This window comes from Mauremys mutica, chromosome 16 (assembly GCF_020497125.1).
Source record: "Mauremys mutica isolate MM-2020 ecotype Southern chromosome 16, ASM2049712v1, whole genome shotgun sequence".
NCBI classification, from domain to species: Eukaryota; Metazoa; Chordata; order Testudines; family Geoemydidae; genus Mauremys; species Mauremys mutica.
In genome coordinates this window covers 23202762-23220275 of record NC_059087.1, presented here as the reverse complement: position 1 = coordinate 23220275, position 17514 = coordinate 23202762, and the positions used below count along the sequence as shown (strand labels likewise).

The 17514-nt window shown below is 43.7% G+C and overlaps 1 protein-coding gene across 2 annotated transcripts in view; it reads left to right on the top strand.

Annotated features, from left to right (window-relative positions):
* Positions 1 to 17514, top strand: part of BICDL1 (BICD family like cargo adaptor 1) — a 73695-nt gene that overhangs the window by 30796 nt on the left and 25385 nt on the right. The gene's annotated exons all lie outside the window — the stretch shown is intronic.

Here is a 17514-nt window from a genome sequence, read left to right as displayed (position 1 = left end):
AGTGCATTCTGATTTACACTGTCGCCAACCTTCGGCAGTGACATCGCCTCAGTAGCTCTTTCTTTTCTCCTGCCAGAAATTTATTTCCCTCCCCACCCCTCCAATAAAAACTTCAGTTATTTTTATGTGACCCAAAAGTGGCTTGTTTCAGCACAGGTGACCACCCATGCAGCATACATGGGCATGTCCCTAATTTGGTGCCCAACATCCTGTAACCTACATTGAAAAAATAAGTAAAAAACCTCTTTTCAAGCAGTGATCACATGCTCTGAAACGTGTGTATGATTTCAGACTGTGAGTAAAAACATTGTGGGATGGTGTGCCTTTAAAATTAGCTTTGTTCTTTTTATTTTTCATACAAATTGTCCTTTCTGTTAATTTACTGATTTTATTTTTGGTATTTCCAAGCACACATTTTTGTAGGACATAGCTTGAGAGCAGAAACACAGGAAAATATGCCGAAAGCTGAACTTTAAAAATAATTGCTCTAAGAAACTGTTTAAAATCCCACTGTGGGAGGACAAGCTTCCAAAAAAGGTTCCATGCTCTTGCCTCCAGCCTCCCACATTTATGCAATTGCTTCTCAAGAAAATTGACTAAGAACCTGATGAGCTCAAACCAGTCATAGCAACACTAAGGCCAGATTTTCAAAACAGTTCTTCACCCAACTCCTCTCACATTGGCACCTAAATAAGCAACCAGATTTTCAGAAGTGCTCATCACTCAGCAGCCCCAGTTCCTGGATGCTGAGCACTTTGGAGAATCTGGCCCATTAGACTCAAAGGGTATGTCTATATAGCGCACACACACAAAAATCCACCGCAGTGAATCTCGGACCCCGTGTCAACTGACTCGGGTTTGCGGGGCTCATGCTGCAGGGCTAAAAATATCAGTGTAGACGTTCAGACTTGGCTGGAGCCCAGGCTCTGAGACCTTTCCCCCTTCAGTGAGTTTCAGAGCCAGGTCTCCAGCCCAAACCCAAATGTCTGCACTGCTATTTTTAACCCTGCTGCACAAGCCCAAGTCAGTTCACCCAGGCTCTGAGACTTGCTGCTGCCGGTCTGTTTTGCTGTGTAGGTGTGTACCCTAAGTTGTATAAGTAGCTATTAAGAGAGTCTTCATTACAGAGTAACCTAATGCAGTCAAATGTAGCAGCTTTAGCCCCAATTAGAGTTTATTGCTGCTATTATTTCTTTGTTTATTACTTAAATGACACTATAGAGATGCATGGCACTTCAAAAAACAAAGGCCACATCCCTGCCCTGAAGAGCTTACAGTCTAAAGAGCCAAATCCTGTAAACACGTACATCAGTGGGACTATGCACTTGTGTAAAATTATGCATTAGTGTAAAATATTTGCAGTGTTCAACGCTAAGTTAAGTCAAGCACAGGGGGAGACAACATAGAAAGGAAGTTGGGTGGGGAGGATAAAGGAAAAGACATGATGATGCAGCCTCCAGGATCTCCATAATGCACTCACCTTTAGAGTTAAGCATTTAAAAAACCAACTAACCAACCAAAAACAGAGACAGCATAGACCCTGCCCCAAGGCGCTTCCAATCTAAAACAGACAGACCATTTTTTGCTATCATGAAGGAGAACAACAATTTAGGATTGTGTCTGGAGGCTGATGAAAATATAGAAGGAAAAGTATTCGGATGCTAGGTTACCTGCATGGAGGAGACAGACCTAATAGACATCTAAAAGCTTTTCATCTGGATGTCTAACAGCCCAGTTCTATGGTCAGCAATATTCTAGGTTGTTGGGAGAATAAAAAGGACACTGACAGACCAGGGAGTATTGCTAGTAGGGCAAAGGCTTGCCCACCAGCACAGTTAGAAAGCATGATGATGCTTTCCTTCAAAGGAGAGACAGTTTGGGGGGGGTTGTTTTTAATGTGACCCTACAATTGTAGTACTGTACCAGTACTGTATTGGTGTGTGTACTACTGCACTCTTCGCGTGATGGAATCGGAGCTGTTTTTAGGATTTTCACCTTTTAGTGACTGGCCTACAAAAACATTCTGTCCTCATGTGACTGTCAGTGGGCAGAGATTCCCCGTTAGCCCAAAGAGGAGTTTGTATAATTATTGAGTTCATAGTCCCAAGTTGGATTCCCTGTGCCCAAGTATTAATTTTAAGTTTATGACCATGGCTTCTTATGTATGCAGCCAAAAATCTGTTTTATTGTGTGAGTTAAAATGAAACTCCTGCTGCTAAAGTGAACTTTTAAAGTGATTAGAGTGAAGGCTTTGTTCACTATCCAGCAACAGTCTGTGCTCAAGTCCAAGGAAAATTTCATCAGCTCTGGGGCTTCAAGATTTGAGAAAAAAAACACTTGAGAAGCTACCAAAATCAGCATGAGTGTCAGCTGAACATTTTATTCTAGAACTGAACTGTGATGTGAATGACAGGACAGAAATTGAGCCTAATGAATGGTTGGCTTAGTAACCCTTAGATCTGATTTAAATCCATCTCAGAGAGTCATATGTAGAGTTTAAAGCCAAAAGGGACCATCAGATCATCAAGTATGACCTCCTGTATAGCACAAGCCACCAACACCACCCAGCACCTGCACGCTAAACCCAAAAAACAAAATTAGACCAAAGTATTACAGCCGTAGGAGACCAGTTCTCTGTGCCACAGGCAGAGAACTGGAGAGACCGACATGCACCAATGCCTGAGGTCTCTGCAAAGGCAGGGAATTGATTATACCCAGATAATCCTGGTATGTGACCTGCACCGCATACTGCAGAGGAGGGAAAAATAAAACCAAGGTCATACCAGAGTTTGGCTTGGGGGAAAAATTCCTCCCGATCCTTTGTTTAGATACATTGATTTATTTTGCAAACTAAGAAAAAGTTATTTTCTTCCTTCCCTTTTCTGTTTTAGAGACTGTTCTCTCTTCGGTTGGGGGTGAGGTGAGGAGGAGTTTTTTTCAGATTTTACTTGCCAGTCAGTTTCTTAAAGGTTATGGGCCAAGTTTTCTAAAACAGCCTCTGAATTTGTGTTTGCACTTCTTGGCATATATCTATTTGCAGGTGAAAATAATATACTTTTGACATCCACCTATTCAGTTTGCAAGCACTGATATATTAACTCCTACAGTTCAGATAGCTAGCGGTCAACAGTCTGTTTGCAGGCACAAATTTAAACACGGCGTAAAAATGCTTTTGAAAGCTTGGGCCATCTATTAATGGATTTCCTTTTGTTTTCTGATTAATGCATGTTAAGATCTAGAATAGAGTTTACCTTAAACGCAGAAATTGCATCTCTGCACTTTATGTGTGAAAATGTTAGAATTCATTTCCCATCCTTCACAACTCTGCCTTGATTGTCACACATTATATGTGCCCCCAAATAACTCTGGTGTGTTCTCCCCTTTATTATTTATGTTAAAGAAATGGATGTCAAATCATTTTAAGCTTCCAGCAGTCCTGCATTTTGGGCCTCTCATTGTGACCCACTTTTAGGCATAGGCACATTTTAAGAGAGAGAATAGAAGTCATATTTTTGAACCTGGATGGCCAGTCTCTCAGCTAGACTTCAGCCTAAGATACTTCCTTCAGTACTGACTTTGAGAATAGAGGCTGGATTCCCCTGGGTTCCAATTGCCAGGTAGGAGCTTGGAGCCTCTCTCTTTCTGAAGAAGTATTTCATGTTTGTGCCCACGCTGTTATCTATTCCTCATTTAAAAATAAACACTCTTGAAGATATTTGGAAGGTCCTATGTCCCCAGCTAGTCACAAGGGTACATCAACACAGCAATAAAAGACCCACAGCACAGCTTTTGGGCCCACGGGACTCAGGCTCCGGGGCTGAAAATAGCAGTGTAGATATTCAGACTTGGGCTGGAGCCCTTGGCTCTGACACCTTGCAGGAGGGTCTCAGAGCCCAGGCTCCAGCCCAGATACCTATACTGCTGTTTTTAGCCCCGCGAGCCTGAGTTGATTGACCTGGGCTCTGAGACTCACTGCCATGAGGTTTTTTTAATGCAGTGTAGAGGTACCCTAAAAAGGAGTTCAAATGTTGTGTATTTCCATTAGAGTATCTTTTGGTCTATGCTCAAGATTTATTTGTGGTTCTGCTATAAGGAATGTCTTTGACTTTTGGATTTTACACTAGAACATAAGAATGGCCGTACCGGGTCAGACCAAAGGTCCATCTAGCCCAGTATCTGTCTACCGACAGTGGCCAATGCCAGGTGCCCCAGAGGGAGTGAACCTAACAGGCAATGATCAAGTGATCTTTCTCCTGCCATCCATCTCCATCCTCTGACAAACAGAGGCTAGGGATACCATTCTTTACCCATCCTGGCTAATAGCCATTTATGGACTTCACCACCATGAATTTATCCAGTTCTCTTTTAAACACTGTCCTAGCCTTCACAACCTCCTCAGGTAAGGAGTTCCACAAGTTGACTGTGCGCTGCATGAAGAAGAACTTCCTTTTATTTGTTTTAAACCTGCTGCCTATTAATTTCATTTGGTCACCCCTAGTTCTTGTATTATGGGAATAAGTAAATAACTTTTCCTTATCCATTTTCTCCACATCACTCATGATTTTATATACCTCTATCATATCCCCCCCCTTAGTCTCCTCTTTTCCAAGCTGAAGAGACCTAGCCTCTTTAATCTTTCCTCATATGGGACCCTCTCCAAACCCCTAATCATTTTAGTTGCCCTTTTCTGAACCTTTTCTAGTGCTAGAATATCATTTTTGAGGTGAGGAGACCATATCTGTACACAGTATTCAAGATGTGGGCGTACCATGGATTTACATAAGGGCAATAAGATATTCTCAGTCTTATTCTCTATCCCCTTTTTAATGATTCCTAACATCCTGTTTGCTTTTTTGACTGCCTCTGCACACTGCGTGGACATCTTCAGAGAACTATCCACGATGACTCCAAGATCTTTTTCCTGACTCGTTGTAGCTAAATTAGCCCCCATCATATTGTATGTATAGTTGGGGTTATTTTTTCCAATGTGCATTACTTTACATTTATCCACATTAAATTTCATTTGCCATTTTGTTGCCCAATCACTTAGTTTTGTGAGATCTTTTTGAAGTTCTTCACAATCTGCTTTGGTCTTAACTATCTTGAGTAGTTTAGTATCATCTGCAAACTTTGCCACCTCATTGTTTACCCCTTTCTCCAGATCATTTATGAATAAATTGAATAGGATTGGTCCTAGGACTGACCCTTGGTGAACACCACTAGTTACCCCTCTCCATTCTGAGAATTTACCATTAATTCCTACCCTTTCTTCCCTGTCTTTTAACCAGATCTCAATCCATGAAAGGACCTTCCCTTTTATCCCATGACAGCTTAATTTATGTAAGAGCCTTTGGTGAGGGACCTTGTCAAAGGCTTTCTGGAAATCTAAGTACACTATGTCCACTGGATCCCCCTAGTCCACATGTTTGTTGACCCCTTCAAAGAACTCTAATAGATTAGTAAGACACGATTTCCCTTTACAGAAACCATGTTGACTATTGCTCAACAGTTTGTTTTTCTATGTGTCCGACAATTTTATTCTTAACTATTGTTTCGACTAATTTGCCCGGTACCGATGTTATACTTACCGGTCTGTAATTGCCGGGATCACCTCTAGAGTCCTTTTTAAATATTGGCGTTATATTAACTAACTTCCAGTCATTGGGTACCGAAGCCGATTTAAAGGACAGGTTACAAACCTTAGTTAATAGTTCCGCAACTTCACATTTGAGTTCTTTCAGAACTCTTGGGTGAATGCCATCGGGTCCCGGTCACTTGTTAATGTTGAGTTTATCAATTAATTCCAAAACCTCCTCTAGTGACACTTCAATCTGTGACAGTTCCTCAGATTTGTCACCTACAAAAGCCAGCTCAGGTTTGGGAATCTCCCTAACATCCTCAGCCGTGAAGACTGAAACAAAGAATCCATTTAGTTTCTCCACAATGACTATCGTCTTTAAGAGCTCCTTTTGTATTTCAATCGTCAAGGGGCCCCACTGGTTGTTTAGCAGGCTTCCTGCTTCTGATGTACTTAAAGAACAGTTTGTTATTACCTTTGGAGTTTTTGGCTAGCCGTTCTTCAAACTCCTCTTTGGCTTTTCTTATTAGAGAGGCCACATATAGGCTGATTTTTGCCACAGTCCATATTAAGAACTCCAAGCATGCCCCTATTTGGGGAAACAGCAGTTATTTGTAGGCGCTTTAAATGTTAAAATTCCACTTATCCTGGAGTTTGAAAGATTAGGTTTATGATAGTCTCCTTTCCCAGAATTCTCATTCCTTGGAAAGGTACAGATTTGCCTTCCTTGTTAGACAAAGGCTCACTTTTCCACAGTATAAAACACTGCACACTGATCTCTTAATAATGACCTTGACCTCTACTGACTTGGCGTGTATCATTCAGGTATTTCATTTAAAGTCAAGGCCAGATGATAAAACTGAGGACATTTGGGATCTATCTTTGACATCTTTGCAGTAAGATATAATACACTTTCTAGCTAAGGATCCCAAAGCTCTTTACAAACAATTGGTGCCAAATGCTGGTCCCATTGAAATCAGCTCCCATTGACTTCAGTGAAACTAGACCTGACCTTTAATTAATTCAGCCTCTCAACCCTCCTGTGAGGTTGGTGGTATCCATTCCCATTTTACAGACAGAGTTATGAGGCATGGAGAAATTAAATGACTTGCGCAAGGTCACATATGAAGATTGACAATGCTGTAAAGACAATTAAAATAATCTTTAATATAGTTAAAGTATAACAGGAGTAGGGTCTTATTCCTTTCTAATAACCAGGAATAAGTTTGCTGCCATTGAGCCCTATGTTTGATTTTCATTTTAGTAGATTGGGAGCACCTAGAGTCTGAGACCAAAATTCAGCTCTGTGATTCACACTCAGAACTGTATCCCGTTTTCTGCATTTCTTCCATGAGTGGAACATATGCATGCAGAACAAGAGCAAAACATGCAATACTGTGCACTAATTAGTTTTGGATGTCCTCCAAGCACTGTAATGCTTTGTTTCTTATCATATTTTTGTCCTCTCTCTGGACTTTTAATGTCAACCTATTGTAGGTCCAAAATGGGAGTATTGATTTTAATAGGAGAAGGAGTTGGGCCCTCTTTAATGCATAGTTTTTTCCTCTTAAACTAAGCTGAATGCGTGACTTATTTCCTTTTCCATTTAAAGCTAAGTACAACAGGGAGGCTGGACTTCAGACCAGGGTTGCCAACTTTCTGATAGCACAAAACCAAACACCCTAGCCCAGCTCCTTCCCTGAGGCCCCACCCCTTTCCCCCAGGCCCCGCCCCCCACTCACTACATTCCCCCTCCCTCAGGGGCTCGCTCTCCCCCACCCTCACTCACTTTCACTGGGCTGGGGCAGGGGGTTACAGTGTGGGTGGGGGTGAGGGCGCTAACTGGGGGTGCGGGCTCTGTGGTGGGGACAGAAATTAGGGGTTCAGGGTGTGGGAGGGGGCTCTAGGCTGGGGCAGGGAGTTGGGGTGCGGGAGAGAGTGAGGAGTCTGGGGTGGGTCTGGGGATGAGGGGCTTGGGGGGCAGGAGGGGGCTCCAGGCTTGGGGGCAGGGCTGAGGGATTTGGAATGTGGGAGGGGGCTGCAGGCTGAGGCAGGGGGGTGGGGTGCTTGGGAGGGCTGAGAGCTTTGGGCAGAGGGTGCAGGCTCTGGGGTGCAGGAAGGGACTCTGGGTTTGAGCGGGCTCAAGGCTGGGGTGCAGGACGGGGTATGGGCTCTGGGATGGGGTATGGGCTTTGGGGTGGGGCCACGGTTAAGGGGTTCAGGGTGCAGGAGGGGGCTCCAGGCTGGTGGATGGGGCTGAAAGATTCGGAGTGCAGGAGAGTGCTGCGTGTTCAGGCATGGGGTTGGGGTGTGGGAAGGGGTGAGGGCTCTGGGCTGGCAATGCTGGCTCTGGGGTGAGGCCGGGGATGAGGGGTTCAGGGTGTGGGAGGGGACTCTGGGCTGGGGCAGGGGGTTGGGGTGTGGGAGGTGAGGGCTCTGGGGTGGGACTGGGGATGAAGGTTAGGGGTGAAGAAGGGGACTCTGGGATGGGGGGCCTCAGGGCTGGGGCAGGGGATTGGGGCGCGGGCTTACCTGCAGTGGCTCCCGGTCACCACAGACTGCACCGTGCCCCAGAAGCAGCCAGCAGGTCCGGCTCCTAGGCGGATCTGCGCACTGCTCTCCTCCACAGGCACCACCCTCCTGCCCAGCTCCCATTGGCTGGCAGTGCAGAACAAGTGATCAGGGTGGGGGCAGCGCACGGAGCCCCGTGGGCCCCTGCCTAGGAGCCGGACCTGCTGGCTGCTTCCGGGGCACAGCACAGTGTCAGAACAGGTAGGGACTAGCCTGCATTAGCTGGGCAGCACCACCGACCGGACTTTTAACGTCCCGGTCGGCGGTGCTGACCTGAGCTGCCAGGGTCCCTTTTTGACCAGGTGTTCTGGTTGAAAACTGGACACCTGGTCACCCTACTTCACCCTACCCCCTGTGATGTGCATAGTCATTTGTCATTTAACTAATCAGAAAATATTCCATACGGAGACAATAGTTGGTTATTACCTGTAGTTTTTATCAAATCTTCTTGTGTCAGTTTATACTCCACTAGTGTGCCTGTGTAAAGTTCGCAATCCTGGAAGACAAATTAACCTATGGTAATAAATTTGGGCCTACCCAGGAAATTATCCGAATAGCAATGTTCAATGCACAAGATGAAGGCTGCTGCTTTGCATCTGGTTTCTAAGAGTTCAGTTTAAAAATGCAGAGATTTGCCTTGCAAACTAGTCCTTGCATGTCTCTCACCTTTAAAAAGAAAAGCCTGGAGGCTTTGTAGTGTCCAAAGAAAAGGTGAAAGGCCTGGGAAGATCCAAACACTTTTTGTTTTTAATTCCTCTAGCCTCCCCCTTATTACTGATTTCCTAACTCATCCATTCTCCAATATTGTAGTGTTTAGTGGCACAAGAATAATCCATCAGTACTATTAAAAAGGTCATACACAAGAGCACACTAGCAAGTATTGATGTGTTGTATTTTGTTGTAGTTGCATTTGTTGTTTTTAAACCTATATGAATGAATACTAGGGCCAAGAACTAACCTTGGTGGGACCCCACTAGAAACACTCCAACCAGATGGATTATTACATTTTGAGACCTATCATTTAGCCAGCTTTTAATCCATTTAATGTGTGCCACCTTGATTTTGTATTTCTCTAGCTTCTTAATCAAAATGTCATCTGATACACAACTACCTTACAGAAGTCTAAGAATATTACATCAACACTATTACCTTTATCAACCAAACTTGTAATCTCATGAAAAAAGGTATCGAGTTTGACAAGATCTATTTTCCATAAACTCATTAGACATTAATTGTATTACTCTCCTTTAATTCTTTATTTATAGAGTCCTGTATCAGCCATTCCATTATTTTGCCCAGGATCTATGTCAGGCTGACAGGCCTATAATTTCTCAGGTCATCCCATTTATTCTTTTTTAAATATTGTCCCAATATTAGCTTCCTTCAAGTACCCTGTAACTTTTCCAGTGTTTCAAGACATATTGAAAATCTATATTAATGGTCCAGAGAGCTCCTCAACCAGCTCTTTCAAAACTCTTGGATGCAAGTTATCCAGACCTACTGATTTTAAAATGTCTAACTTTAGTAGCTGCTGTTCAACATCCTCCTGAATTACTGTTAGAATGGCAAGTGTTTTATCATCACTGGATAGCACTGCTTTATCCAACCTTTTCCCAAACATAGAACAGAAGTATTCATTGATCTCTTCTGCCTTTTCTGCATTATTGTTGACAGTCCTACCATTTCCATCTAGTAATGGACCAACAACATTATTAGGATTCCTTTTCTTGGTAATATACTTAACTCCGTCTTATTGTCCTTGTCTCCATTGGCCGTAGAGTTCACCTTGTGTCCTTCTGCTTCCCTTATCAATTTTCTACATTTCATAGCATCCAGTTTATATTCATTGCTATCAACTTCTCTTTTTTCCATTTTTTTTATAGCTGCTTTCACTACCCTCTAATCTAGGTTGGATTTTTAATCAGTATAATCTTTCTTGATTGTGTCTTTTTGAGCATCTAATAAAATGTTCTTAAACAGATCCTAATTATTCTCAATTTTCAGTTTAAATTCCTTCTTCCCCCTGATTTGGCAAATAATTGTTTTCAGCTTTGTGAAATTGGCCCCTTTAAATCATCACATTTAACTATATTACTGTTTTTGACTTGATTACATTTGTTATGTCCAAACAGAATAAAGTCATGATCACTTGTACATAAGCATCCACTAATTATTAGTTCTGTGATCAATTCCTCTTTATCTGTCAGGATGAGTTTTAATAAAGAATTACCCCACATTGGATGCAGCACTTTTTCAGTTAGGAAATTGTCATCTAGGTTTTTAGAAATTCCAAGGACATTTTAGTACTGGCAGCATGAGGTCTCCAGCATATATCACTCAGATTGAAATCTCCCATGGTAAGGCAGCTTTCCCCTCACACACACACATTGTATCCAGGTGCTTTAAAAGCTGGTTATCATATTCTCTCGAGCGATTTGGTTACCTGTAACAGACACCAACTAGTGCTTTATCTTATGCATCTGTTAGAATATTGATCCATAAACATTCAAAATGATTTGCTTTCGAGTTGTCCATGACTCAAAAACCATTAATGCCATTTTTATAGAGAATGCCACTCCCCTATCTTTTGCCCATTCATCCCTTCCCTATAACTGTACATTTTAACATTCCAATCATGTGAATTTTCCCACCAGGTTTCAGTAATACCAACTAGGTCGAATTTATTCTCATAAATGAGCAGTGCTAATTCCTCTTATTACTTGGGCTCCCAGCATTGACATATAGGCAGTTAAAGAATTTCTTCTCCTCATGACGCTTGATGCCTGATTAATTTTGTTTTCAGCATCTTGATTTTGTGCTAAATGAATGCTCATTTGTTTCCAATTTTCACCTTTCCTTTTTTGTTGTTAGATTAAAGCCCTCATGACTAGTCTAGCCAGTCTGTTCCCTAGAAGATTGGTTCCCATTCTACTGAGGTGGAGGCCATCCAAACTGTACAGCCTCCTCTGCTCATAGAAGTTGGACCTACGTTCCTCAAAATGAAAACTCTCAACCCTAACACTACTTACCTAGCTAGTGGTTCATTTCCAGAATCTCCAAAAAGATCACAAGGACGTTCTTCTCCTTTAGCACCCTATAGAGTTCCTGACATCCCCTGTGATCTGTGAAGTATCCCATGAAACAATGTCATTAGTGCAGATATGCATCACCACCAGTGGATCATTGCCCGCTGACTTCAGAAGCCTATCAAATCTGTGAGATCTCACAAGTTGCCTCCAGGAACAGAGCACACCATCTGATGTTCACCTGTCCGTTACAGAACTTTCTTTCAATCTCCTTAGTATAGAATTCCCTTTGATAGTTGGAGATCTCTTTGCAGACTCGCTTGATTGTCTTGTGAGTTAGGCTCAGTAGCCATCCACAGGTGTGTCCCATACATCTCTGCATTCCGCTCAACCAACTGGATCTTCAGAGATATTTTCTGCAATTTCCATGCTAAGAACAAAATGATTAAAATACTTCTCGCTATGAGGAAGTCCTCCTGGTCCTTGTTTCTCATAGTCACAGCCTGCCCATCCTCATCTGCCTCCAGACATATAGAATGCTGCCTCGTCCTCTTGTCTCTGATGGTTACAAACTGCCCAGCCTCCTTTCTGGTTTTCACACACTCTGGCTACTTGGTGGCCAGCTCCTTTCTTTCTTGAATCTGGTGTGGTGATATTTCCCAAATCAGATTATCCAAAATCTCCTCACCCTCTTTGATGATCCAGTGTCTGTTCTTTTTCTTCCAGCCCAGTCATAATTTCACGCTTCATACAGAGGAAGTTCATTCTGGTTTCAGGCAGGAAAGAAAACGTGGTATATCTGTTGCAGGTCACCACTGTTCCATCACACTACTGAGCACAGAACTGCATATAGAATGAAAGCCTAGCGTATTCCCTGTCTAAACTCCTGCTGAAACTCCCATTTGCTGCTCCTGTTTGCCAGGCAACTGACTTGTATACTAAACCTCACTGCTTAAACCCACCCCCTAAATAACAGGGAGGAATTACTCACTCATACTTCAAACACTGGAGCTGATCAAAGACCCCAGGGTCACAGCCACATGGTTCTCACAAAGACATAAACAAACCTGTCTTACGTGGCTTATTCAGAGCCCACAGCCCAGTCACATGACCCTCTTGGAAAACAAAACAAACAGATTGACTAAACACACCACTTACCAAGTGCCTCTGTCTCCAAGCACAGGATCCACAGCTATTCTTCCTGGAACTTCCGTCAATTGGGCTTCCCTTAGGTCTGTCTAGGTTAAGTACTTGGCTTCTGATCAGACCTCATAGACCAGAAGACAGAACTTCAAGATTTAAGACTCCCTGCCAGGCTAGAGGTGTCCTGAACCTGTCAGCTCAACTCAAATTGCAGGTGATGAAAGAGCAGCTGTAGGTGAGTGGGTGATGCTCCATATTTGCAGGTGTTGCTTGCAGACATTAAGGGAGTTGATACTGGGTAGAAAGAAACCTCTTTTGGGAAATGAAATACTTCCACACATTAGCTAAGCAGATAGGACATATTCACCCATTGCTCCTGTATGCAGGGCCGGTGCAAGGATGTTTTGTGCCCTAGGCGAAACTTCCACCTTGTGCCCTCCCCCGTCCCCAAGCCCCTGCCCTGAGGTTCCCCCCGCGGCAGCTCCCCACCTCCGCCCTCGCCCCCCCTGCTGCAGCTCCCCACCCCCCACCCTCCGCCCTGAGGCATCCCCTCCCCCCCACCCCAGCTCACCCATGCTTCACCTCCACCCCGAGCACGCCATCGCTGCTTCACTCCTTCCGCCTCCCAGGCTTGCGGCACCTAAGCTGATTGGCGCTGCAAGCCTGGGAGGCAGGAGAAGTGAAGCAGCTCACTCCTGCTCCGCTTCCTTCCTGAGCATGCCGTCACTTCTCCCACCTCCCAGGCTTGCGGCACCAATCAGCTTAGGCGCTGCAAGCCTGGAAAGCGGGAGAAGTGAAGCAGCCACAGTGTGCTCGGGGAGGAGGCGGGGCAGGGGTGAGCTGGGGCAGGGAGTTCCCCTGCGTGCTGCCGCCCCCCCCCCACTTGCTGCAGGCAGCCCTCCCCGCGCTCCCCTGCCCCAGCTCCCTTCACCTAAATGGCGGCGGTGACCGGCGCGGCCGAAGATCCGGCCGCCATGGGCGCGGCCAAAGAAAATGCCGCCCCCCAAATCCTAGTGGTCTAGGCGACCGCCTAGGTCGCCTAAATGGTTGCACCGGCCCTGCCTGTATGAAATATACCTGCAACAGTGCAACAACCCAACTGTGGATAGAAAGACATACAATACACTTTCACGGACACTGAAAATGCCAATGTTCTAAAAATATCCTAGGATATTAAACCTGCTGTGCAATGCTAACAGCCCTTCAACTGTGTGAAAAAATCCCTTCTTAAAGCCTTTACCATAGAAGAGTTTTCAAATAGTGTTAGGAATTTTTTTGCTTCCATCATGTGATACAGACGGAAGTTCTCATTTTTCCAGTGTAATTTTTTAACATAGACAGCCACAATATCTAGCACAAGATACTGTATAATTTACATTGAACTGTGTAATAGAGATTAACCTTTTACTCAGGGTGGTTTTGCACTGAAAAGTGACTATGTAGAAATGGTGTAGCCATGTTGGCCCCAAGATATTAGAGAGCCAAGGTAAGTGAGGTAGTATCTTTTATTGGACCAACTTCTGTTGGTCCGAGAGATAATTATGAGCTCTGTGTAAGCTCAAAAGCTTGTCTCGCTCACCAACAGATGTTGGCCCAATAAAAGATATTACCTCACCCACCTTCTTCTCTAAGTAGAAATGGCACTTTCTTACTATGGGAGGGGGGGAAGGAAAAGCTGATCTGGCCCCTGAATTCTGTAATCTTGGCCCTGGTCTACACTGGTGGGGGGGGAGCGGGAAATCGATCTAAGTGATGCAACTTCAGCTACGTGAATAACATAGCTGAAGTCGATGTACTTAAATCTACTTGCCACGGTGTCTTCACTGCAGTAAGTCAACGGCTGACGCTCTCCCGTCGACTCTGCATGCACCTCTTGCCAAGCTGGAGTACAGGAGTTGACGGGAGAGTGCTCGGGGGTCAATTTATCACGTCTAGACTACATGTGATAAACGATCCCTGCTGGATCGATCGCTGCCCGCCGATCCGGCAGGTAGTGTAGACATACCCTTGGAGAGGCAAAGGACAGAATCCATGCAAGGCCACGATAAGAAACACTTCACACTCTAAATTAGCTACATAGCACTTAGAAACTACAATGACAGGTGCTACAGAGAAAGCTTGGAAAGATTTCTCTTTGTGTGTTCAAAGTCATAACTGCTGACTAGTCAACACAATTGTTAACAGTTTGAGTTTCAGTGGCTGGCTGTTAGGAAAGGCTTAATTTCACTTATAAAATGAGCACAAGAGTTATTGAGAGGCTATAAACAAGGAACTCCATGATATTGCTCTTAGAGTCACTGTTCAGAGTGGACCTGAATAAAACTTGACATGAATTGAAAGCATTGGTAAAAATCTAAGCTCCCAAATCAATAACTGGATATATATAAAAACTTCATTATTATTGGGAAATATATTTTAAAACAAAATATTTAATAATTTCCTTTTCTACTTACCTTTCAAGACCCACATTCATGGTTCCTCCGCTGTCCCCTTTAAAAATTGTAGATATTGCAGGTACCTTAAAGCCATGGAGGCAGTGCATGAAACTGCTGCACTGTAAGTGTTAATGATCCAGGAGCAGTGACAGGGGAAAGGAGAGCTCTTGAGCTCAGCTATTGGCAAATTAGTAAAAGAGTAACTCAGTCACTTTCCTAATTTTTTTCATTTTGCCATTAATTAAGAGCTGTCTCTCCTTTTATATATGATTTAGTAAACTAACATTTGTCTTGAATAGTCTTAATGAAATTTATATTGTCTCCCTTATAAAAGTACATTAGGTAGAGATGCTGGCTTCTTACAGTCTTGTTAGCTTTCTATATAGGACTTATTTTTAGGGGAAAACTCCAGGACCTGGACCCCTGCTGCAGCCCTGGGACTGGGGGAGCTCTCACTCCCCACTGCGCATCCCGGGGCCATGGCACGGGGACAGAGCGTCTCCGGTCTTGGGGCCACAGTGGCAGGGTAGGCAGAAAGGAGCAAAAGGTCTGCAGTGGGCGGGGGACCCTGGGTGGAACAGGGGCAGGCTCTGCCCCAAGCGAAGGGACAGAAAGGGGTGGGGCTGTGGGCAGGACTGCAGGCGGAAGGGGTGGAACAGGTGTGAGGCTGCAGGCGGAAGGGGTGGGGGAGGGCCCCCACTTACTCTGGCCCAGGGCCCCAGGAAACCTTAATCCACCTCTGAAGAAAAAGGTAGAGCAAAGACAAGATCTTTGAGAACACTAAAGGTAAATGGACATATTAAAATCAGATACTGCTAAACGTTAGGCAGAACATGAGCTGAGCAATTTTGGGACTTTATAAATCAAAATAAACAATAAGTAGAATCAGAAAACCTAAATATTTATTAACTGAAACTTGTGTTGCTCTGTAACCTTTAGAGCATTTGATTCTATTGAGATTTTTTCTATAAAATAATTTAAATGAAGGAGGAAAATTCAGTCCTTTTCAATCCATATCTGGAGGAGTGAATTCTGCAGCAGGATTAATAACCTCCAGAACCAAGCTGGCACAAAAATTCAACAGTGACAAACAGATCTCCATACACAGCGACCAGCTGAGAAGTGACCTTCTTGGATCTGTGAATGCTGGAAAATTTGAGAATGTAAAAATAAATTATTTGATTAGCTAAGGGTGACTCTGGATTGGAACCATTTCTCTCCATGCTGTTGAGGAGAGAAATAAAGAAACATGTGATGTGGTCACTTCCTTTTTATCTCCACTAGGCTATTGGTGGGTGACTATGTTTCCCACACTTTATGTGGCTAAGGAAAGTGTTATTTTACTCACCTCCACGAGATGACCTCAGCCACATGAATCGAGCTAAAACTACAACTTGCCAGGTCTACATTAAGATTTTTTGTGTTAGCTATCACATTGTACAAATACACCTGTTTTTACTAGTGTAGACATGCCCCATGACAACAGTGGGTTTGTGTTCTCCCTTATCACAAAGTAGTAAAAAAAAAAAAAATTTCTCAGCAGGTGATTTAAAACTATGTTTCAATCTTGTGAGCTATGTTAATATAGTAATCATATTAACCCCCAAAAAACCCCGACGTGGCATTTATCAGTCTGTGTTTTCGTTGTGTAAGTGTTGGATTGTGTTGCACTGATGATTCAGCCCAATCAAGCATATCAGCCAGCTTGAGGCCTCAGCAGATAAATAGCCTACTCTGCCTTACCTTTTATATTTTCAAAGGAATAGTGGTAGAGGACATAATTTACCACTGAGCAAATAGTCAAATTGGATATGCTTTTCTTTTCCACTTCCAAGCTTACCACAAAGCTAAAAGAATCACAAAGTCCTGGTGACAGTTTTCAGAGTGGTAGCCGTGTAGTCTCTTTCAGCAAAAAGAATGAGGAGTACTTGTGGCACCTTAGAGACTAACAAATTTTTTGGGGCATAAGCTTTCATGGGCTAAAACCCACTTCATCGGATGCATGAGTCCCGGTGGAAATTGTTCTGGGATGGGGTGGGTGGAGAAACACAATATATTGGCACAGGGTAGGATGGAAGCTAAAAATCAGTTAGTAGCCCAGAACAGAGCCTTTTTTATTGACAGATATAGGCGTGAGCTTTGGGTGCTATAGTTCTTATTAATAGGGGTCAGAGAGTGGCTTCTTTGAATTAGGTTTGACATACAGGGAGGCAAGAAATCCTGAGAGAACCAATTAAACTCTCTTTTTCCGATTTACCACCATTTTTTTCCAACCTGGAAAAAGTGGCTTTGCTCTATTTCCTCGTCTATGATTTTATAGGCTATGCAAGTGCAGGAATCGTTCTGAATTTCTGAGTGGCAGTAGGACTGTTCTGTGGCTATTACTACAGCTGAAGCTCTGCAGTAGTCTCTGAGGAATGGCTGGTCGAATGTTCTGGAACTATTCTCAAGCCTCATCATACCAACCTGGGAGCCATCTTTGCTGACAAAACCAAAGGGAAGAGCATAACAAACCCCATTCAGAGATGCACCTGGAGCATCTCCCCCTTTATCAGGCCATAGACCTAAGGCAAAGATTATTAGAACCATACCAGTAGAGAGATGGCCCGGGGCTTAGAGTGGGGTGCTGGAGATCACTTTAAATCTTATAATGAAACGACATGATTGACCCAGAGAGGTCAACTTCTGGCTACCCTCACTGTCAAGCTATTCCTCTCCTCGTGCCAAATATAAATAGATGCAAATGAGGTAAATTTGGTCT